Raw genomic sequence first — 5,182 nt, forward strand, 5'->3', positions numbered from 1 at the left:
CAGAGGGCACCGTGGCCCTGTCCGCACAACTGTTGCTAGGTTTGCGCTCATTATTCCATCTCTTTGAGGGTGTCCCTCTTTTCCCTCCAACTCTCTAATTTACAAAGCATGAGTCTTTCTCTGACATCTCTAAAGAACCGAGCTGAAATCTCACTGCCTTTGCTACTAAGAAGCATCTTAGCTGTACTTATTCCAGGGCAACGTGTTGGTTTCTTCTTCTAACAACCTCTGGTACTTGTCTCCAGTGACTTAATTCAAAGCCATCAGTTCTTCTTCAGGCTTCCCTTTTCAAGATGCAGGTTTCAAATACAGATGAAACGGTTAAAAATATCATGGCTTGGGTTAGGCACACCTAGTCTTCTAAGTGATATCTCTGCTTATTTGATTACTTGACTATTGCTTGTATGGGCATTGATTGTGGAACCAATCAAAATGAAATCCTTACCAATTTCAAGATTTTCTTAGTTTATCATGATGTTGCTTTTTGTGAAGATTTTGGTTTTCTTTATGTTGAGGTATAATCCATCCAGAAGACACTATGGTCTTTGATCTTCATCAGTAATTGCACCATGTCCTCTGTTTTCAGCAAGCAAGGTTGAACATGTTAGAGAATTGAGTGCGTTTCCTCTAAATCGGAAGCTGTATTCCTGTTCATATAGTCCAGCTTCTCAGATTATTTGCTTATCATACACATTTTAATTATCTTCAGCAAAATTTTACTTGCAGTCGCTATAGGTAAATGAACATGTGACTTGAAATGTTTCACGAAAGTCTCATACTCCTTTTTCATAATCCAAATCCATGCTTCACTTACAGGAATCGTGGTGGTTTTGCAGAGTGATTTTCTCTGCATTGTCAGAACTGTGTGAGACTGCTAAGCGCCACAAGCTATTCAAAATCGGCTCAGTCACTCACTGAGGGAGAACACGCATGAAGTACTCCGGTCATTGGCAATTCGTTATCTCCGCGCTCCTTAAATTAAGCATGATTGCAGTTCATTCCGAGAAAGGGTCAAATCACTTAGTAAAGCTTGAAGGAGAGAAGATATGTCAGTAATACTTTTAATCAAATTCCTTCACTTCTCTAATTTGTTTCCATTCTTGACCTCCCGTGTCTAAATTCATCTTCAAAGATAAATGGTCATTAGCCATTTATCAAAGGGAGTCCTTTCTGGAGGGTACAGGATTCTCTATTGTTTTTAACATATATAGGGCTCCAGATTATGAGCCTGGTACTGAAGTACATGCTTTCACACATTTTACTTCATATACAAAAGGCTTGAAGCATGGAGCAGATATTGTGTCTCCATTTTAAAGGCTAGGAAAACATGTTTTAAGAGTAGAGTGATGTTTATAATGACGTGGCTATAAAAACAAGGTTCCTAAACTTTACTGTAAATAAGAATTTATGAGGTAAATGTTGGATCTATGATCATTCTGCATGATCCTGGGTAATTACTGTTATTGATGAACCTTATATTATAAAAATGTTCAAGCCTATTCAAAATTAGATTCATATCACCCAATTTTTAAAGTTACCAACCAAAAGAGTAGATACCTTTTAAATAATTCAGATTTTGCCCAGTGATGGTCTGATTCTCATGCTCATTGTTAAACACCTAGGTGGTTATTTTTAATGACTTTATTGAAATACCCATAAGTGACATATCACACAAATCACCCTTTTAAAGTATTCAGGTAAATGATTTTTAGTGTATTCACAGATTTGAGCCACCATCACGAGTCTTAGAACTTTTCATCACCTCATGAAAACACAAACAACATATCCTGAGCGCCTAGCCTTTGCCACCACCACCCAGTCCTAAAAACCATAGAGTTATCTACCTATCTATCTATCTATCTATCTATCTATCTATCTATATATATATATATAGAACTGTGTTAGTCTGGGTGGACTAAAGAAACAAATTCGTAGACACTCATATATGTATAAGAAAGAGTTTTATATCAAAATGTAATTGTATCTTAGGAAAACATCCCAGCCCAGTGCAGATCAAGTCCATATGTCCGATATTAGCCCATATGTCCAATACCAGTCTATACATTCCTCTTAAGACTCATGCAACACATGCAATGACACCAAATGCAGGGAGATCACAGGCCAGTGGGTGGTAAGTCTTGTGGATCCAGTGGTGGTAGAAGCATCTCAGCACTGGCGTGGGTCTCCACGTGGCTCCTCTAGCTCCAAGGCTCTGGTTCTATCAGTGTAGCTCCATGTGGCTTGTCAACAGGAATGACTCGAAGGGAGAGTGTGTGTCCCACCTCCAGGAGGAAGACAGGAGTTCCCAGAAAGCTCAAGAGAACACCATGCCCACACAGAGGCCTCATTGGCTATGACCTGATTGACAGGCTTAACTCCACTCCATCGCAAGTTGACAGATTATGTAACTGCCACAATTGTGGGGGTGGGGGGAAACCCATCATCTTTTTTCATCCCATTATTCCAAGAACAGTTAGGAGCCCCTTGTATTTGTCTACTTAGAGCTTTCATATCAATGGAATTGTGGTCTTTGGGGACTAGACTCTGCCACATGTCATCATGTTTCAAGGCTCCTCCATGTGACAGCAGCCATCAGAGTTTCATGTCTCTTTACGGCTGACTTCAGTACCATCATAGTTTGCAACTGGCTGCTAACCAAACGGTTGGCCATTCAAACCTACCTAACGCATCTTGGAAGAGAGGCCTGGGGATGTGCTTCCAGAAAGCTTACAGCCCAGGAAACTCTGGAGAATGGGTGCCTGAGCTCATATGGAGTTGCCAGGAGTCAGGATCAATTTGACTGCAGCTAACAACAACAAATACATGGCATTTGTTTATCATTTTATGTGTTGGTGGCCACCGGGGTTCTCTCTCAATGTGGGCTCTCTTAAGTAAAGCTTCTATGAACTTTTATGTACATGATCCTTTGTATGTCTATGTTCTCATTGCTCTTGGTTATGGAGCTGGGATTTGAAATGCTGCCGATATGCTGAATTGAACTGCAAACGTGCCAGTCTGCTTCCTCAAAGAATACAGGGTATGAGGGTTCCAGTTTCCTCGCATCTTTGCCTACATTTTGCTATCTAATTTTTTATTCTGACTATTCTAAGTGCGTATGAGGAGTCCCTGAGCAATGCTAATGGTTAGTTTGCTTGGCTTCTAACCAAAAGATTGGAAATTTGAGTCCACCAGTGACCACTCAGAAGAAAGGCCCAAGGATCTACTTCCAGAAACGTAGCCATCGAAACCCTACAAAGCAGAGTCCCATCTGACACACACGAGATTCCCAGGAGTCAGAATGGATCCTATGGCAACTGTGGTCTGGCTGGCCTCTGCCTGGTGGTCAATGATGTAGAGCATCTTCTCGTGCGTTTTCTTACCATTTGTATATTGTCTTTGGAGAAATGTCTCTTCAGGTGCTTCGCCCATTTTTTAATTAGATTATCTTTTTACTGTTGAGTTTTACAGGTTTGTTAGATATTCTAGAGACCAGTCCCTGAGTAGGAACAAAATTTGCAACTCTTCCCCCCAGTCTGTGGGTTGTCTTTACTCTTTCATAGTGGTGTCACTTGAAACATGAAAGTTTTAAAATATTATGAAGTTTAATGTATCTACTTTTTTCTTGTGTTGCTCATGCTCTTAATGGCACATCTAATACTCCTTTGATAAATCCAAGGTTTCTGTGTTTGTGTCCTAGGATTTTAATAGCTTTTGATAATCACATTTAGGTCTTAGATCATTTTGAGTTAATTTTTGAATATGGTATGAATTAAGAATTCAACTGTAGACTGGGGGGGGGGGGACATGGCCGCATAGCTGGAGGTTCTGTAAAAGTTTCTTCAAACAAAACCTCAGAAAAGTGGAGAAGTCTCAAGAATCTGCATTCTGACCCTCCCTGGAAGAACAAGCTCTACCAGTTCAGAGGGGGGACCCAGCACAAAGAACTCCCTCCAAAATCAAGGATGATAGGTGGAATCCCAGGACTCTTAGACCCTGAACTCTGGACCTCAGTGTCGCAAAGGGGAAAATGGTACCTGAAGAGTCATCTCCACAACCTTCCCAGCACCAGCACTACAAACAAGGACACTAGCTCTTCTCCACCAACAGGAAAGGAGAGGGGCAAATATGACTGAATTCAGGCCAGGAAAACTCACCCGTTCTTTGCACCCCAGTGTTGAAAGACTCCTAGCTCATTCACTGCATTCCTGGCAGGTGGGGATGATTCAAATCAGCTGGAGACCTACTTGAAATTCTCAACTGGAAATTTTGGGTCTGGACCTGGTTCCATGGTGGACGGTGGTATCTCTTTCCAGGGTTCAGCTAACCCTGGGAGAATGCAAAATTAGGTGAAAATGGATCCGGAGGAAATTAAAATCAAATTTCCACCTCGTGAGACCCAGGGTTTAAAGAGACATAGCCGCTTATTGTCCCACATTCAGAGGGGATTAAAGGAAAGAGACTCTGGGCCCTATTGTGAGACACAGAGTCAGGGACTAGGGTTCAGGTGGGCAGGCAGGCAAAGGATCTTTGATATGCTCTCTCCCCATCATGTCAGTTGCATTGGTCCTTGGCCTGCATGTCCTGAAAACTTGGGAGCCAACCTCAAGACCCAGATCTTGATAGGGGAAGTATTTAACTGTTTACTGAGGTCAATTACTCCTTGGGACAGGCTTGTGCTCCATGACCTGGCCGTCCATTACCCTTCAAGATCTAAAACAGGATACTTACCTGGCAGGGGAGACACCATGATCACAAAGGTGGTTTTCCCAGGGCGAGGCTCACCCATTGCACTCCGGATGTGCTGACCCCTGCCATTTCCCCAAACGTGGGAAACTCGACTGCATAATTTGTGGTAGTGGGGGACTGTGTTTGCGCTCTCCCCTGAAAAAAACTAAAAAGATCTAAAACAGGTGTGCAGGGAGTGCTGTTCATACCACAAGACAGATATATAAACATCATGTCTTGGAAGCAGCAGCCAAGTTCTGTACACATGAAAAAACAAGGGGGAAAATGGCACAATTGGGTGAGATATGCACAGTTAGGGGTATATGTGGGCGTAAAAAAATTGGATTTTTTTCAATGTTATGTTTTTTAATTTTTTAAAATCAATCTCATCACCTTCAAAGTACTCTTCATTATTACACTTAATACATTTGTCAAATCCACGATTCCATTCTTGGAA

General features: G+C 41.7%; 1 non-coding gene across 1 annotated transcript; it reads left to right on the top strand.

Moving 5' to 3' along the window:
- Positions 1–4,720: 4,720 nt before the first annotated feature.
- Positions 4,721–4,884, top strand: LOC142437806 (U1 spliceosomal RNA). Its single transcript, XR_012782324.1, has one exon. It is a non-coding gene; the product is annotated as a U1 spliceosomal RNA (small nuclear RNA).
- Positions 4,885–5,182: the final 298 nt, after the last annotated feature.

The sequence above is a fragment of the Tenrec ecaudatus genome, chromosome 1, assembly GCF_050624435.1.
Source record: "Tenrec ecaudatus isolate mTenEca1 chromosome 1, mTenEca1.hap1, whole genome shotgun sequence".
NCBI lineage: Eukaryota > Metazoa > Chordata > Mammalia > Afrosoricida > Tenrecidae > Tenrec > Tenrec ecaudatus.